The sequence below is a fragment of the Scyliorhinus torazame genome, chromosome 3 (genome assembly GCF_047496885.1).
Source record: "Scyliorhinus torazame isolate Kashiwa2021f chromosome 3, sScyTor2.1, whole genome shotgun sequence".
Lineage (NCBI taxonomy): Eukaryota > Metazoa > Chordata > Chondrichthyes > Carcharhiniformes > Scyliorhinidae > Scyliorhinus > Scyliorhinus torazame.
In genome coordinates, this window is record NC_092709.1 from 251,422,501 (window position 1) to 251,441,726 (window position 19,226).

General features: G+C 46.1%; 1 protein-coding gene across 10 annotated transcripts in view; it reads left to right on the plus strand.

Annotated features, from left to right (window-relative positions):
- The window catches only part of atosb (atos homolog b), a 180,277-nt gene that overhangs the window by 58,534 nt on the left and 102,517 nt on the right, over positions 1-19,226 (plus strand). For 8 of the 10 annotated variants that reach the window (XM_072497105.1, XM_072497114.1, XM_072497115.1 and 5 more), the window contains exon 2: positions 15,658-15,804. The gene's annotated coding sequence lies outside the window, so the exon portion shown is untranslated. Of the gene's footprint in view, positions 1-7,148; positions 7,170-15,657; positions 15,805-18,372; positions 18,499-19,226 lie in introns of those variants that run through there. The other 2 variants (XM_072497112.1, XM_072497113.1) reach the window with 2 other exon arrangements.

Here is a 19,226-nt window from a genome sequence, read left to right on the forward strand (position 1 = left end):
TTTTTAAAAAGTCCTTTCATGATGAAGGGTTTAAATTTGAGTTATAAGAATGCTCTTTCCTTTTCAGGGTTATCATTTTTTCCACCTCCCACCCATTTCTCAAATGTTTTTTTGTATTATTCCTGTGTTGAATGTATAATTACTATAAATCACCAGTGCACTGCGTTATGTTATTAACCCTGTGGGCTCTACCTATGGGCCATTGTGTGGCTTCACCCACAGGTGATATGTTGGGGCATGTATGGGCTCCACCCATGGCTCCACCCCCTTTACAGGAATTATAAGAGCTGCTGACCTGCGGGGCTGCCTTCAGTGTTGTACCGGTCACAGGCAGGCTCAGTTCTAAGCTGATTAAAACCACGGTTTACTTCTCCACGTGTCTTCGAGTGAATTGATGGTCGCATCAAGTTAATCAGCTTAAAATACTACGATGGAATCAGCCCTCAAACCTGACAGATTGGAACTCGATCCACAGGCCACGGAGGCTAAATAAATTTTTTCACATAGGCCTTGAAGCATCGAAGCCAATCTCACCGTGTCGTCCACGCCATCCGTCACTGACGAACAGAAGCTGAGCCTCCACCATGCACGGGTGAGTATTCGCATTTCTGTCCAGCTAGACGAAGCCGCTTCCTATACAGAGGCCCTCGCACTACTCGAACGCCTCTATGTGCGGCCTGTGAACGAGGTATACGCGCGACACGTCTTCACCACTCGCCGCCAGCACCCCGGGGAGTCGCTAGATGATTACCTACGCGACCTCAAAGCCCTCGCGCGCAACTGTAACTACCAGGCCGTTACGGCCACTCAGCACATGGAGCTCGCCGTCCGAGACGTTTACATGGCGGGGGTCCGATCGAACTATGTGAGACGGCGCCTGCTCGAAAAAGGGGCCCAGGACCTGGACGACACGGTAAAACTGGCTATCTCTCTGGAGGCCGCTTTTCAGAGCCTTACTGCGTTCCCGGCCGATCACGCGACCCCCTCGTGGGCCCCCGACCTGAGACTACCCCAGGCCTGTGCCGTGCGGCCGCCCGCCCTCATGGGGGGCTACCCTGCTACTTTTGCGGCCAGTCCCAACACCCCCGACTGCACTGCCCGGCCCGCAACGCGAACTGCAGCAGCTGCGGGCGAAAAGGACACTTCGCCAAGGTCTGCCTGGCCAGGTCTAAGAACTCGAACTCACAGACCCGATCCACAGACTCACAGGCCCGCAGACCCCGCTATGTGGCAGTGTGTCTGCCGCCTCCGCATAACATGTGCGACTCATGGGGGCCGCCATCTTGGCCATCCTCCCGCACGCGGCCGGCCACATGCGATCCATGGGGGCCGCCATCTTGGACGCCATCTTCCTCACCGCCCGCCACACTCGACCAACGGGGGCCGCCATCTTGGCCGCCATCTGCTACGCCGCTCGACGCGTACGACCTACACGGACAGCCATCGCGGGGCCGACACAGCACCTCCGATCACGCCGCCAGCTACCCACGCCTCAGCGTGGTCACCCTGGACCAGTCGCGACCCAAGCACCTCCGGAGCTCCATGATGGCCGTCCGGGTTAACGGGCACGAGACGCCTTGCCTTTTCGACTCTGGGAGCACAGACAGCTTCATTCACCCGGACCTTATCCCTCGCCTCTGAGTCGCACTCAGTGCAAATCCAAGGATGCACGACTGCAACCCTAGCGATACAGGGCGCTGAGTACGCTAATTTTCAAACTATATGTGCTCCCAGACCTCTGCGCTCCTCTCCTTTTGGGACTCGACTTCCAGTGCAACGTCAGCAGCCTAACTCTTAGGTTCGGGGGGGTCTTGCCCCCGCTCACCATATGCAGCCTCACGACCCTAAAAATCGACCCCCCCCCCCACCCTTCGCAAACCTCATCGCCGATTGCAAGCCAGTAGCCACCAGAAGCAGGCGGTATAGCATGCAGGACAGGACATTCATTAGGTCCGAGGTCCAGCGTCTCTTGCGGGAGGGGGTCATAGAGGCCAGCAATAGCCCTTGGAGAGCTCAGGTGGTGGTCGTCAAGACCGGGGAAAAGTTCCGGATGGTGGTTGATTACAGCCAGACCATTAACCGGTTTACCCAACTCGATGCGTACCCGCTTCCCCGGATTGCAGACATGGTTAATCAGATCGCGCACTACCGCGTGTTTTCCACGGTGGATCTGAAGTCTGCATACCACCAGCTCCCAATCCGCCCGGAGGACTGCCACTACACGGCGTTTGATGCAGACTGCCGCCTTTTCCATTTCCTCCAGGTCCCCTTTGGCGTCACGAACGGGGTTTCGGTGCTCCAACGAGCGATGGACCGAATGGTGGACCAGTACGGGCTGCGGGCCACGTTTCCGTACTTGGACAATGTCACCATCTGCGGCCATGATCAGCAGGACCACGACGCCAACCTCTACCGATTTCTCCAAACCGCCCAAAACCTCAACCTCACCTACAACAAGGCGTTTTCCGCACAACCAGGCTAGCCATCCTCGGCTACGTCGTGAAAAACGGGACCCTAGGGCCCGACCCTGACCGTATGCGCCCCCTCCTACAACTCCCTCTCCCTCACTGTCCCAAGGCCCTGAAGAGGTGCCTTGGATTTTTCTCCTATTACGCCCAGTGGGTCCCCCAGTAAGCGGACAAAGCCCGCCCACTATTTAAGGCCACCCACTTTCCACTGGCAGCCGAGGCCCGCCAGGCCTTCAACTGCATCAAGGCGGACATTGCCAAAGCTGCGATGCGCGCGGTGGACGAGTCCGTCCCCTTCCAGGTGGAGAGCGACGCCTCAGAGGTCGCTCTCGCCGCCACCCTCAACCAAGCAGGCAGACCGGTAGCGTTTTTTTCACGCACCCTCCGAAATTCGACACACCTCGGTCGAAAAAGCCCAAGCCATTGTGGAAGCCGTGCGGCACTGGAGGCACTACCTCGCTGGTAGGAGGTTTACCCTCGTCACCAACCAACGATTGGTTGTCTTCATGTTTGACAATACGCAGCGGGGCAAGATCAAGAATGATAACATCTTGAGGTGGAGAATCGAACTCTCCACCTATAACTACGATATAGTGCATCGTCCTGGGAAGCTCAACGAGCCCCCAGATGCCCTATCCCGTGGCACATGCGCCAGTGCGCAACATGACCGACTACGTGCTATCCACGATGACCTCTGTCACCCGGGGGTCACCCGGCTCGCCCATTACATCAAGGCCCGCAACCTGCCCTACTCCACCGAGGAGGTCAGAGCTATAACTAGAGACTGCCAAATCTGTGCGGAGTGTAAACAGCACTTCTATCGACCGGATAAGGCCAACCTGCCTTTGAACGTCTCTGTATCGATTTCAAAGGGCCCCTCCCCTCCAATAACCGCAACACGTACTTCCTTAACATCATAGGTGAGTTCTCCCGCTTCCCGTTTTCCATCCCCTGCCCTGATATGACCACCCCCACTGTCATTAAAGCCCTGCATAGTGTCTTCACCCTGTTTGGTTTCCCCAGTTATGTCCACAGCGACAGGGGCTTGTCGTTCATAAGCGACAAACTGCGTCAGTACCTGCTCAGTAAGGGCATCGCCTCGAGCAGGACTACCAGTTATAACCCCAGGGAAAACGGGCAGATGGAGAGGGAGAACTCAACGGTCTGGAAGACCGTCCTACTGACCCTGCGGTCCAGGAATCTCCCAGTTTCTCACTGGCAGGAGGTCCTCCCCGATGCACTCCACTCTATTAGGGCCTTCCTTTGCACGGCCACAAACCAGACTCCTCATGACCGTTTATTTGTTTTCCCTAGGGGAGCTACCTCAGGGGCCTCGCTTCCTCCCTGGTTGATGACACCGGGTGCAATCCTCCTCCGAAAACATGTTCGGAGCCATAAGACCGACCCCCTGGTAGAGAGGGTCCAGCTCCTGCACTCCAACCCACACTATGCGTACGTCGAACACCCCGATGGCCGGCAAGATACCGTCTCCCTCCGGGACCTAGCGCCCGCAGGCTCCAACACCACTCCCACTACTGCATCCCCCACACTATGTCCCGTCCAAACTCCCATGTTCAGTGCCCCCACCCCTATATTGTTCCCGCGCTCCCTCCCACCCGCCGCACCGGAATGAAGCTCCGGAAGAACCGCTCCCGGAGTCCACGCCTGTGCCCACTCTGGACCCACTTCCACAGCCACCCGAAGCGGCTGCAACACCAGTACTTCGGCGGTCGCAACGTACGATCCGGGCACCGGACCGACTGAATCTATGAGCCCGTCACCCCCGACGGACTTCATTTTTAAACAGGGGGTGAATGTGATGAATGTATAATTACTGATAATTCACCAGTGCACTGCGTTATGTTATTAACCCTGTGGGCTCTACCTATGGGCCATTGTGTGGCTTCACCCACAGGGGATATGTTGGGGCATGTACGGGCTCCGCCCATGGCTCCACCCCCTTTACAGGAAGTATAAGAGCTGCTGACCTGCGGGGCTGCCTTCAGTGTTGTACTGGTCACAGGCAGGCTCAGTTCTATGCTGATTAAAACCACGGTTTACTTCTCCACGTGAATTGATGGTCGCATCAATTCCCTTACCCAGAAGTGTGCTGATGTGCTGGGTTGCAGTTCCATTGACGGGGGTAGCCCACTGGTATTTCGTTTATGCAGGTCATATTTTATTTGTGAGGGTAGAGAGCTCTTTTGGAGGGTCAGTGCCGATTCTATGGTTTTTTAAAAAGTGTTTTGGAAGGAATAAATGCTTATGGAGGTAATCAGAGTGTGAAACGCAAGGTAGGTGGGGCTGCTCCATTTTCGGTGGAAGAAGCTGATTAGCAGACATTCTGTGGAAAGTTCACCTACTTATGGCTATTCTTCGAGTGCCATTGAGCTGCTGTGTCCCACATGATGCTAAGATTCAGCTGATTGCAGCTGCAACGGAGGAGAATGGGGTGGGAGTAGATGGGGCATAATCTTAAAGACAGGTGCCTTAGTTCAGGTTAAATGTTTTAGTCCTTTTGAATATTAAATGTTTTACAAGTTTTTAAACAAAAAATGTCTTTCCGTGAGCTCGCCAATGAATCTGTGCTGCTGTGCAATTAAGTATGGGCAATAAATGCTCACAATCCGTGAAATAATTTTTAAAAAGCCATCAAGGTGAACCTTATCCAAAATAATATTATCCTGTGATTAGAATATCAAGACTTATAAACTATCCTTTTTTCTACCCCCACTCTCAAAAAAACTCTTAAAATCGGATATGTCATTGCCTTTACCTTTTTTATACTGCCGCATAACTTCTTTCAAATTGGTCCGAAGAACACAAAAGACCCATTTCAGCCATGCCTTAATTGTCCGATTTTTAAAAAAAAAAAAAAATTTTTTTGTTATGTCAGCTGCTGGTATGTTTCCAAAACACACAACAGACGGACCACAATGAATTGGCTACAAAATGTCAGGAGGCACACGCCCTTTGAAGAGCTGCTTCTAGTTACTGGAACCTAACCAAAATTAGGTGCATAAAAGCTGGGGCGATTCCCTCCTAAACAAATTTTATATTGTTGAAGTATTAATTTCAGTAGGAGTGCATGTTTTAGATGTCTTTCATTTTTAGATTCTTCTGAACAGTAAGCAAATAAGATTCTAGTCTGGATTCTTGGTGTGTTTTAGTCTGGAATTGACTATTGTGCTTACTGGACACAAGAGCTGTTCACTGACAAGAGCTTTACTGTCCTGCAGTGACTACTTTCAAATCATGTGCCCGATTTCAGTAACCAAAAACGGTCTCTCGGCATATTTTTAAAGAATTCCCAGTTGATTGTATAGAAATCAAGGGCGACAGGGTGGCGCAGTGGTTAGCACTGCTGCCGCACAGCTCCGAGGACCAGGGTTCGGTCCCAGTCTGGGTCACTGTCCATGTGGAGTTTGCACGTTCTCCCCGTGTCTGCCTGAGTCTCACTCCCACAACCCAAAGATGTGTAGCATAGGTGGAATGGCCACACCAAATTGCCCCTTCATTGGAAAAAAATAATTGGGTAAAAAATAGATTATTCAGAAATCTGGTGCAAATAAGTATATATTCAAAATGATGCTAAATTGCAAAATGTGTGTTCTGCATGGCGGCATGGTAGCACAGTGGTTAGCGCTGTTGCTTCACAACGCCTGGGACCTGGGTTCGATTCCCGGCTTGGGTCACTGTTTGTGCGGCGTCTGCACGTTCTTCCCGTATCTGAGTGGCTTTCCTCCGGGTGCTCCGGTTTCCTCCCACAGTCCAAAGATGTGCAGGTTAGGTGCCTTGGGCACGCTAAACTACCCTTAGTGTCCAAAAAGTTTAGGTGGGGTTACTGGGATAGGGTGCAGGCGTGGCATTAAGTAGGGTGGTCTTTCCAAGAGCCGGTGCAGACACAATGGGCTGAATGGCCTTCTTCTGCACTGTAAATTCTATGATTCTGTGCTAAACTTTAAGTTACAGTTCAAGCACTTGAGACACTGCAACCAACCAAATTGAAATTAATAATGCAAATAGATGGTGGTCATTGCTTTTTAGTTGATATCAATGATTGCAAGTGCTGAGAACTGTAAAGTGAGGTGTGTTGAACTCGATGTAACATTTTGAGCTGTTTGGGACTTCATGGCATGATGAATAATGTGATCTGTGGTAATGAATGTTGACTATGAATTTTACATATTAATGTGGAACATAAATATATCTGATTTTATGGTGCTGAAATAAAATGTGTTCCCTCACGATTGTGTTCTGTAACCCTGAACCCAAGTGACATTCAGCATCTTTTCAGCTATAACATTTTCTATTTTGTCCAATGACAATAGTTTGTAAGTAATAAGTTCAAGAAAAATTCCAAATGAGTGATTCCCAATGATTCCACTTGCAATAACTGCAATAGTGCACTCTGTGGAAGAGCCGAATAGCATACGCAACAGCTTCCAGATTTCTGCATTTAACTGCACATCTGAGGATGCCAGAAGTTACTATCGGTTTTACACAGTCATGGGAACAAATGCTGAAATTTTGCTATCATTACAGTCTCAAATTCTGGGCCAGTTTGTTATTTGGTCATCTTCCTAGTATTAAGCCATGTTAACGCATGCCTTTTTGTGGCCCCCTTGTAATTTGGATTGTGTTTTAGGGTAAACTCCTATGATCTGCGTCGAGGTGTCCGGGCGGAGAGACTATTACAATGTAAAGTATTGACTTTGTAATTATATTCTTTCGCTGTAGTAAATCATGTTATATTTCTGTCTGCTGCTGGAATCATTGGTTTGGGGTAAACCAATGATTTTTTTTTAACAGCTGCGCAATCCAAGCATCACTCAGTCATATTCTCAATGGACTCCAGCCATTATTAATTCCTGTGTCTTGAGGTAGTGGAGCATGCTGATGCACTTCTTCAGATAATGAAACATCCTGTGCCTGCATGTAGTGAGGCCTGGACAACATCCAGGCAATGGGTGATAAGTGGCATGTAGCATGCAAGCCGATGCTGAATTTGGGTTCTGGCAGGGCCACTCGGCTCCGGACCTCATTATAGCCTTGGTCCAAACATGGACAAAAGAGCTAACCTCCAGGGGTGAGTCGAGAGTGGCTGCTCTTGATGTTAAGCCAGCATTTGACCGGGTGTCCAAGCAAAATCGAAGTCAATGGGATGCAGGGGGAAACTCTCGCTTGGTTGGATCATACCGAGCATAAAAGAAAGAGGCTGTGGTTGTCGGAGGCTAATCGACACAGCCCCTCCATCATTGGTGCATCCACAAGATGCACCACAGCAACTCAATAAGGCTCCTTCAACAGTACTTTCAAACACTACCCCTATCAAGTAGAAGGACAAAAGAATAAGGGCAGATGAAGCCTGGGAATATCGCCAACTGTAGGTTCCCCTTACGACTTGGAACTAATATCACTATTCTTTCATTATCGCTGGGTCCAAATCCTATAAATCCAACATGCACCCCACGCCACAAACACCCCCCCCCCCCCCCCCCCGGACCACCTCGTCAGCGCTATGGATGTAGCTGCACCACATGGGGCCACAGTTCAAGAAGGCATCACCTTCTTTGGGTAATTGGGGATGGGCTAAAACTTCTGCCAGCAACCCTCACAAGTTGGCAGGCATTGACTTGTGGGGTTTCACCAAGTTCAGTACTTGGGTTCCAGCTATTCACAATTTATATCCATAATTTGGTGGCAGTGTGAGTTGTGAAGAGGATGCAAAGAGGCTTCAAAGGGATTTAGACAGACTACGTGGGTGGGCAAAAACGTGGTAGATATAATAAAGCATGGAAGAACGTGTGAAGTAATCAAGTTTGGTAGGAGGAACAGAAATGCAAAGTATTTCTTAAATGGTGAGAGATTGGGAAGTGTTGATTTCCAAAGGAACCAGGGTGTCCTTGTTCGTAAGTCACCGAAAGCTAACATGTCGGTGCAGAAGGCAATTTGGAAGGCAAATGGAAAATTGGCCTTTATTGTAAGAGGTTTGGAGTGCAGAAGAAAAGTTTTCCTGCAATTGAATAGAGCCTTGTTGAGAGCGCACCTGGTGTATTGTGCACACTTTTGACCTCCTAATGGAATGAAAGATTTACCTGCCATAAAATGTTCACCAGACTGATTTCTGGAATGGTGGGATTGTCCTCTGAGGAGGGTGGGCCTATATTCTCTAGAAATTTAGATGAATGAGAGGTGGCCTCATTGAAACATACAAAATTCTTCCAGGGCTCCACGGGGTAGATGCAGGAAGAATGGTTCCACCGGTTGGGGAACCTAGAAACAGGGGTCACAGTCTCAGAATAAGGACTGAGATGAGGCCTATGTTCTCTGGCGAAGGGGCTTGATAGAATGGACTCTTGAGAGATTATTTCCAGTGGTCGGAGAATCTAAAACACGGGGGCACAGTCTCAGGATAAGGAGCCGATCATTTAGGATGAAGAGAAACTACTTATCGCCAAAGGTGGTGATTCTTTGGAATTCTCTACCCCCAGGGGGCTATGGAGGCTCAGTTATTGAGTACATTCAAGACCAAAATTGGAGATAGATTTCGAGATATTTAAGACATCAAGGGACATGGGGGTGGGAGAGGGAAATGGCATTGTGGTAGATCAGCCATCTAATTTAATGGTGGAGCTGCCTTAAGGGCCCAAATAGAATGGCTGACTCCTGCTCTTCTTTCCCATTTTACTATGTAAGTGCCAGGTAATGACCATCTCCAAAAGCCAATCTAACCATCTCCAAAAGCCAATCTAACCATCTCTATTTGACATTCAATAGTATTTGTTCCCTACTGTCAGCATTCTGGGGGTTCATTATTGGCCAGAACCTCAGCTGAATCAAAAGTCTGGAGTGTATTGGAATACTCTTGCCTAGATGATACTAAATACAAAACTTCCCTCAAAAAATTCAACTCCATCTAGGATAAAGCTGTGCACTTTTTTTGGTAGCTGAAATATTATCAACCGATGTACCACGGTTACAGTAGGTACAGGGGTACACTCTCCAAGTTGCATTGCAGGAATTTGCCATGATTTCTATTTGTCAACATCCCAAGTGTGTGACCCCCATTACATGGAAGGACAAGGGCAGCAATTGCATGGGAAAATGTTCACTTTCACGATCATGGCTGATCATCCAAATCCTGCTCTTTCCCAATAGCCTTTGATCCCATTCTCCCCAAGTGCTTTATCCAGCCGCCTCTTGAATATATTCAAAGTTTTAGCATCAACTACTTCCTGTGGAAATGAATTCCACAGGCTCACCACTCTTTGGGTGAAGAAATGTCTCCTTATCTCTGTCTGAAATGGTTTAGCCTGACCCTCAGGCTGTGACCCCTGGTACTGGACACACCCATCATTGGTAACATCTTCCCTACATCTACCCTGTCTAATCCTGTTAGAATTTTATATAAGTCTCTACGAGATCCCCCCTCATTCTTCTGAACTCCAGCGAGAACAATCCCAACCTAGTCAATCTCTCCTCATTGACAGTCCCGCCATCCCTGGAATCAGTCTGGTAAACCTTCGCTGCACTCCCTCGAGAGCAAGAACATCCTCCCTCCGAGAAGGAGACCAAAACTGCACACACTACTCCAAGTGGCCTCACCAAGGCCCTGTACAATTGCAGCAACACATCCCTGCTTCTATACTCAACCTCTTGCAATGAAGGCCAACATACCATTAGCCTTCTTTACAGCCTGCTGCACTCGAATAACAGGAATCTACCACCACTCTTATCATCCAAAAGTGCTTCAAGGCATTTGAATCATTTTTGGGGGGCTTTTTATTAAATACTTTTAAAAAAAATTTGGAATACCTTCCAGGTCTTGGAAATGTTTAAATAATACTGAAAATTAAAGCTTAACTGACGTTTGGGGAGTTGCTAATAATACAATTCAGAAAAAGAAATGATTTGTGTGGCTTCTTTACTATTCAGAATATCCTAAAGCATTTCCCAAACAATGGTTTAATTTTGTTTTGCAGTAATTATTGTAATGTAGGTAAACGCAGCTGTCACTTTGTGTCCAGCAAGATTGTACAAGCAGCAAATGAGATGAATAATTATCTGCTTATGGGCTGTGGATTGATGGAACAATGTGAGCATGACATTAGAGAAGCTGCTTTTACTCTTTGGAACAGTGCTGTGGGATCCATCCATTACCTTAACCCGAACAGGCAGGTGGTACCTTGGTTTAAAGGAAGCAGCTGCAATGAAATAGCACTCCTGTTACACTCCTGAAGTGAAGCTTGAACCCATTGCTTTCTCATTCCAGAGCAGGTTAGCAAATGAGCAAAGCTGGTGATAAAATTGGCTATTTTGTAAACTTTCATAGGATGTGGATGTTTCTGGCTAGACCAGCATTTGTTATCCTTCCCTAACTGTCCTTGAGAAGGTAGCGGTGAGCTGCCAGTCCATGTAGTGCAGATACATTTGACACCTCAAGCCTGCTTCGCCATTTAGTTAGACCATGGATGATCTTCTACCTCACTGCTATTTTTCCACATGTCCCCATACCCCTTCTATTCCCCAGAAATCTATTGAACTCTGTCTTGAACACACTCATTCCACTTCCTCTGTGACAGGTACATCATTAAGCAAGGAGACCACAACTGTACACTACTCCAGGTGGAGCCTCACGAAGGTCCTTATACAATTGCAGCAAGACATCTTTGCTCCTGTACTCTATTCCTCTTGTAATAAGGCCAAAATCCCATTTACCTTCCTAATTGCTTGCTACACATACATGTTAACTTTTAGTGACTCGTGAGCAATGGCACCCAGTTCCCTTTGAACATTCTCTCACCACTTATAAAATATTTTTCCCTGTCAAATTGGGTAGCTCTACTCTTTTCACATTATATTCCATCTGCCATGTTCTTGCCCACAATGTAGTCTGTTTAAATCCTTTTAAAGCCTCTGCATTCCATTCACAGCTCACATTGCCACCTAGTTTTGTACTATCAGCAAACTTGGAAATGTTACATTTGGTCCCCATGACCAAATCATTGATAGATTGTGAATAGCTGGGACCCAAGCACTGATCCTTGCAGAGCCCACCCTGCCAACCTGAGAATGACCCATTTATTCCTACTCTTTTCTGTTCGTTAACCAATTCTCAATCCATGCCAATGTATTACTCCCTATCCCATGTGCTCTAATTTTGCTTATTAACTTCTTGTGTGGGAACTTGTGTTGGGCAGCACGGTAGCATTGTGGATAGCACAATTGCTTCACAGCTCCAGGGTCCCAGGTTCGATTCCAGCTTGGGTCACTGTCTGTGCGGAGTCTGCACATCCTCCCCGTGTCTGCGTGGGTTTCCTCCGGGTGCTCCGGTTTCCTCCCACAGTCCAAAGATGTGCAGGGTAAGTGGATTGGCCATGATAAATTGCCATTAGTGTCCAAAATTGCCCTTAGTGTTGGATGGGGTTACTGGGTTATGGGGATAGGGTGGAGGTGTTGACCTTGGGTGCTCTTTCCAAGAGCCGGTGCAGACTCGATGGGCCGAATGGCCTCCTTCTGCACTGTAAATTCTATGAAATCTATGAAAAACTTATTCAAAGTCTTCTGAAAATCTTTCTGAGGTATGTCATAAGAATTCAATGTTAGGACAAAATCACAAATCAGGTCTTGCATCATGCTTGGTTCCAGACCACTCTGCCAAAAATTCAACTTCGAATTGCAGGCCATGTCCCCCACAAGGATGACTAAGAATTCTGAAGCAAACCCTCCTACAGGGAACTGAGCAAACAATGTCAAGGTGATCAGTCTAAATGACACAGAGACACACTTTTTTTTAAGTGCATTACAAACTTCTGCCTTGCAGAATACCTGCTTTGGAAAACACTGCAGACAACTGGCCCTTGTGGGAGCAAACATCAAAATTTGGTTCAGCATGCTTCGAGGACCATCTGTACCAAACTCGTACCCACTGGTTTCCCAACTTTACCCAACCTACCATTATTTTCTAAGTGTCCAGTTATCACATATTTTATACTAGATTGTAGTATTTCCCTCCCACTGATGTCAGGTTAACTGGTCTGTAGGTCCTGTTTTTCTATCTCCTTTCTTAAATAATGGGATTACATTTGCTACCTTCCAATCTGCAGAAACAGGGGATGGGATTCTCCGAAATGGAGGCAGAGTGTTCGCGCCGTCGTGAACACCGTCGAGGTTCACGATGGCGCGAAACGGCCCCTATCCCGACCGATTCAGGGCCCAATAATGGGCTAGGAGCGGCGCCGCGACATTTACACGGGCCGGGTCATGGCGGCGCCGCATACATGACGCGGCTGGCGCCGCATAACTGGCGTCACCCACGTATGCGCGGGTTGGCGATGCGTGGTTGCCGTCCTCGCCGAGTCCGCCCCGCAAGAAGATGTCTGACGGATCTTGCGGGGCTGCGGAAGAAAGGAGGTCCGCCTTCAGAGAGGACGGCCCGACGATCGGTGGGCACCGATCGGGGGCCACACGCCAGCCAGGGTTCTAGAATCTATAGAATTTTGAAAGATGTCCACCAATGCATCCACTGTCTTCAGCCACCTCTTTCAGCACTCTGGAATGTAGAAAATCGGCTTCAGGGGATTTTGTAAACTTTGAGTCCCATTTCTCCAATACTATTTTGCTGCACTAATTTCTTTCCGTTCCTCTTTCTTGAGTATATCTGGAAGGTTTTTTTGTATCTTCCTCCATGGTGACAGATGCAAAGTATTTGTTTAGGTTTTCTGTTGTTTCCTTATTTCCGTTATAAATTCTCCTGTAATGGCCACACCGTTGTCTTTATTAATCTTACATACTTCAATAAGCTTTCCGAGTCTGATTTTATGTTGCTCACTAGATTACTCTCCTGTTCTATTCTCCTTTTATTTATCAGTTTCTTGGTCCCCTTTTGCTGAATTCTCAAATGCTCCTAATTCTCGTGCTTACTATCTTTTTGGCAACTTGATGAGCCTTCTCCTTTGATCAAATACAAATTCTTGTTAGCCGTGGTTGGATCATTTTTTCTGATAAACCTTTGTGCCTCAAAGGAATGCAATTTTTTTTTAATCATATTTTATTCCAAACATGATCAAATACTTGCATGCAAACCATAGATTATTTATTTAATAACTGGCCATTACCTGTCGATTTTTATATTTATTAACATAGTTTCCCAGTCTACCACAGTCAACCTGCCCCTCATGCCTTTGTAGTTACTTTTTGTTTAGCTGCAAGATCCGAGTTTCAGGTTCAACTACATTGGTTTCAACTTAATGTAAAATCTTGTCACGCATTGTATGATAATTCTTCCCAAAGGGCACCTTTGCAATGAGTTTATTAATTAGCCCTTTCTCAGTGTACAATAGCCCCTTCTCTAGTTGGTTTCTCAACAAACTATTCTGGAAAACACCTTGTATACAATCCAGGAGCAGGAATTTGTCCTGCACAGCATTAGTTAATTAGGTCGACACAATCTATATGTAGATTGAAGCCCCCATGATTACTGTATTATCCTTGTTACACGCACCTCTAATTTTCTGTTTTCTACGTTGCCTTATCTTACTACTATTGTTTGGTGGCTTATAAATAACTCCCACCAATGTTTGTTGCCCCTTGCTATTTCTTAGCTCCACCCAAATGGATTCTGCATCTTGATTTTCCAGTCTAAAATGCTCTCTCACTAACATAGTATTCTCATCCTTTATTGGCACCAATATCTTTCCCAGTCAGGATGATGTGTGGTTTGGAGGGGAAGTTGAATGCACTGGTATTTCCAAACCCGTTTCCTTGTAGGTGGTAAAGGTCATGGGATTGGAATGTGCTGTCAAAGGTGCCTTGGTGAGTTGCCGTACTGCATCTTGGCGATGATACACAGTGCTGCCACTGTCGCATCAGTGGTGGAGGGAGTGAAGATTTAAAGGCGTTTAGGGTGACAATCAAATGGTCTGCTTTGTCCTGGATGGTGTTGAGCTCCTTGAGTGGTTTTGGAGCTGCGCTCATCCAGGCAAGTAGGGAGTACTCCATCACACTTCTGACTTGTGACTTGTAGAATGTGAACAGTGTTTTGGGAGTCAGGAGATAGTTAAGGGCAGCATGGTAGCTCAAGTGGATAGCACTGTGGCTTCACAGCGCCAAGGTCCCAGGTTCGATTCCCCGCTGGGTCACTGTCTGTGCGGAGTCTGCACGTTCTCCCCGTGTGTGCGTGGGTTTCCTCCGGGTGCTCCGGTTTCCTCCCACAGTCCAAAGACGTGCAGGTTAGGTGGATTGGCCATGGTAAATTACCCTTAGTGACCGAAAAGGTTAGAAGGGATTATTGGGTTACGGGGATAGGGTGGAAGTGAGGGCTTAAGTGGGTCAGTGCAGACTCGATGGGCTGAATGGCGTCCTTCTTCACTATGTTCTATGTTATGTTCAGGTGAGATACTGGGCGGGATTCTCCGACCCTCCGCCGGGTCGGAGAATCGTCGGGTCGGAGAATCGCCGGGGGCTGGCGTGAATCCCGCCCCTGCCGGTTGCCGAATTCTCCAGCACCGGATATTCGGCGGGGGTGGGAACCTGCACCTTTCTGGGGCCAGCATTTAACCAGTGATGTGCGGGGCAGAAATTGCAGGCGGGTGCTATTTCCTTGGCAGTTTGTGGTACAGTTGTGGGTATAACATGTTCTGAATTCCACATGTCACCCCAACTGACTTGTGGGAAGGTTGTGAAGGGATCCGGGGAGAAAACCAAAAATGAGCTAAGCTACGGGTACAGTAGTCTGAAATAGTGTGCAAGATTTTAGCTTGAAGGTATTGCCACAAAATTGGAATTTTTTTGTGCTTCCAATCCACTATACAATTTGCATGCCTGCTGTGAGCATGAGGCTGTTAAACAGCTCCCAGAATGTCTAATTTTCACCTCCTCTAAATATGTTAGCCAAAACCATTAAGTTCTAGAGATACTATATAACAAACAGGCAAGAAACATTAGGTTTTATTTGCATAATATACAAACAAATATTTGCTGTTTTTGCTCTTTCCTCTTGCTCCTCAGAGTGGGATGGTTTGTAATATACCTTGCGTTTTGTAACAATTGTGTTAAATTATGCTTATTTTGGGCCCACAAAGAGAGGATGTAGTTTAAACATAATTTTATTGAACCTATTTCTTTAGTATGCCAAGATTTCTGGCATCCGCAGTACTTAATAAAACATTATTTCTTTTGCCAACAGGTTCTGATGGTGCAATGAAGACCATTTTCCTTGAAAATCTGTGTTTTTGAGAACATTGCTGTACAAAACTGAACGTTACACAGATTATTGTGAGTTGCCCAATTTATGGTAGTGGGAAAATGACGAAGAAATGATGTTCATGCAAAGGTTAGTTCTGCAGAGCTGTCTATGAACTCTTTAATGGTGGTGTTTGTGATAAACTGATATACTGTCAGTCTTTTTTGTTTGTTTTGCTGTTCTGAATGTCGCATGCAGTCAAATGGTAACTATTCGAATTTTGTTCCACAGTAGGATCTTGTGACCAGTATAGCTTTACTATCTTGTAGAATAATTTTTTGTGTTCTTTATTTCACTCTCCTTTTCGCCTTTTTCTCTTCTCTATCTAAATCTTGCTACTTCATTATTAAGTAAGTCTTTGGTGCTATTTAGTCAAATCATTGTAATATTAGATTGATTACTTTAGTTATAATTAGGTAATAAGCATAATTGTATCTTGTATTTGTCATGGTGTAGCCATCTGGGATGGCCACATCCCGATTACAAAATGGACACTTTGCAAAGATTGCAGGGAAAATGGAGAATACTGAGAAAACAAGAAGGTTCAGGGTCTGTCTGTTGATTGGAGCCGCAGCTCCCAGACAAGACCAAAACTGCAAACCCATTAGCATACTAATGGGCCATCTCCGGGGACAAAAGAGCAATATTTAAGTAAACAATACTAAGGCAGACACCCCGACGCCAGAGGAGACCAGAACAAAGCAGGTCAACGGCCACCTAGGACACGCCCAGCCATCAGGGCACCCACCCCTTTATTGGAGGAAATCTATAGGAACGATTGAGAAACGGCCCAATTAATTGGGGCCAAGTTCAAGGCACGCCCAAAAGCGCGTGAAGCCCCTTTTGGGTATAAGAAGGATCCCCCAAGAGAGAATCGCCTCTCTTGGCTCTGACCCTCACCAAGGAGACCTGCCAAAGCTGCATCAGAACAAGTAAGTCCAAGGTCAACGCACGCTACCAGACAGACGGCCTTAGCTGTTATCCTGTACCAGTTCCACCCCAGCAGCCTCAGAACCGAACAACGGCCATTGTTCCTCTGACTGAGTGGGCGCCCGAAGCTAAGTATAGGCTTTAGCAGTAATGATAATTTAGTCTGTAATATTTGTGCATGATTATATTTAACTGTGTGTGTAAATAAATAAGCATTTGACTTTGAACTAACTAACTGGCGTATTGAGTCTTTGATCAGTATTCGGTTTGAACCTTGTGGCGGTATCGAGAGATACCTGGCGACCCTAGAGCAAAACGTAATTAGAATTAAGGAAGGCGACCATATTGGATGCCATATTCAGCCAAATAAAGAGAAAAACAAATAGCAACAATGGAATATTTAATATTGAAATAAGCAAAATATTGAAAATGCTGGATTCTGAAACAAGAACAGAGAATGCTGGAAAAACTCACCATGCCTGTCAACATCTGTAGGAAGAGAAAACAGAGCCTCAAGTCCGTTGGACTCTTCATCAGAACTGAAGAGAGGAAAATGTGTTAGATGTTAAACTGTAGCAGCAAGAGATTGCAATAATATGTAGCAACATTGAGAACAAGAGACAGGTGGCCTGATGAGGCAGAGGGAGTTGCATTGAGAGAATAAATATGGGATATTCAAAAAGGGGGTTAAGATGGAGGAGAAAGATCACAGTCTAAAGTTGTTGAACTCAAGGTTGAGTCATGAAGGCCATATCGTGCCGAATAGGAAGATGAGATGCTGCTGCTCCAACTTGCATGACTGGAGCATTGCAGCAGGCCAAGGATGGGCATGTGGCCATGAGAGTAAGATGTTGAGTCAAAATGGCAAGTGACAGGAAGCTTCGGGATGTGCTTGCGGACTGAGCGAAGCGAAGTGTGACCTATGGAATGGCCTCTTCCATGTAACACCAGTATGTTTGAGATTTGCTTTGTTAGGCTTAGTAATTTTCTTAAGTTATTTCTACCGTTCTTTTACATTTTTTCCAAACATGTCTTGAGGGGGCAATGTCTACATTCTAGTTTGCCAACATCTAACATTGCTTGTACTCTATTTTTGAGTTAAGGAAACAGAAGTAAAATTAGATCTAAATGGCGCATGTTTCATTTAAAAGAAAGTAATTGTTTGTACCAATTGGATTTGCAATGCCATCCTCTCTGGTCTTGATTCAGTCCTGTAGTTGGAATGACCAAATAGGATCTAACACTCCAAGCAGCTTGACTTGGAATTAGTATACCTTGTTATCAGTAGACTGCCTTAAGATTCAGGAAAGATCTATCTGTCAGGTATGTTCAAATGTGTTCAATTAACATCACTTGGGCAGGTACATGTTCATAAATATCAAATGTTTTCTGAAAAGTTAATTTGTATTGTTTATTGTTAGTCAAAAAAGGTTTTGATTTTAAAACCTAGTTGGAGACATTAAACAGTTTTCACTATTGCCTGCAGAGTCACTGGAAAAACAACAATTTAATCAAAAGATAGGCCAGGAGTCTAATGAGTTATCATTTCTGACTTCTGATGTCATAGTGAGACTGGCCTGCTGAGGGACTGACTGCATTAGCAAATAATGGATGAGCAGGCTGCACTTCTGTCCTTCAATCAAACTACCTATGGCGTAGTTGCAAAATGACTAAACACCTTCAAAAGAGAAAAGGGTTTCTGTGCTTCTAAAATGGTGTATTTCACCAACTGACCCTATTGTATCCTTGGCCAGTATAATATTATTATAAAATTTCGCTTATTCCTGTTGCACAAAATATGATGCGGCCATAATGACTGCTGATGGAAAATATGAGCAAGGGCGCTTTCAAAAGGTAAACAATATATCTTTTTTCAAAAAATATTATCAACGGTGATAAGCTCTCAGGTTCAAATTACAGGTTAAACTGGTGTAGGTTTGCCGTAATGGTTCAATATCATTCAAACTCTTGTTATTATAGAGTAGTGCGTTTCACTGCCATTTATTCTTTGTTAAATTGTGCACCGAGTTATCTTTCATGTTTCTAAACAGTTTATGAAGGAAGCTATTCACATTTTGGTTCCTAATGATACAGTTCAGTTAAGTCCTATGTTTGCAAAGTGATCATACCTGGAGAGGGTACAGTTTGCCTCCGTATCCCCCAAGTAGGGAGGGAAAAAATTGATATAACCGTTGACTCACATCAGGATAAACACATTTCCTCAAAGGATGGAGACCTGCCTCTCTTAGTCAGCCTGGCTTAAAGGTTATTCTCTCACACTGAGCACTTTTAACGTCCTTGGGGACAACAGGAAATTAGCAATGTGCTGCCTTGCTAGCATCACCCATATTTTAGGCAAAAAAGTTCATTTATAAAATTGCCTGGGGTTCCTAGATAGCCCTTGATATGATTCCTTTTAACCTAGAAAATGCACATAGAGTTTATATGCAGTAGTGTGCAGTAGTGGCGTCGTATTACCACTGGACTGGTGATCCAGAGACCCAGAGTGTTACTCTGTGGACCAAGGTTGGAATCGCGTCATGGAAGATGGTGGAAATTGAATCCAATATATATCTGGAATT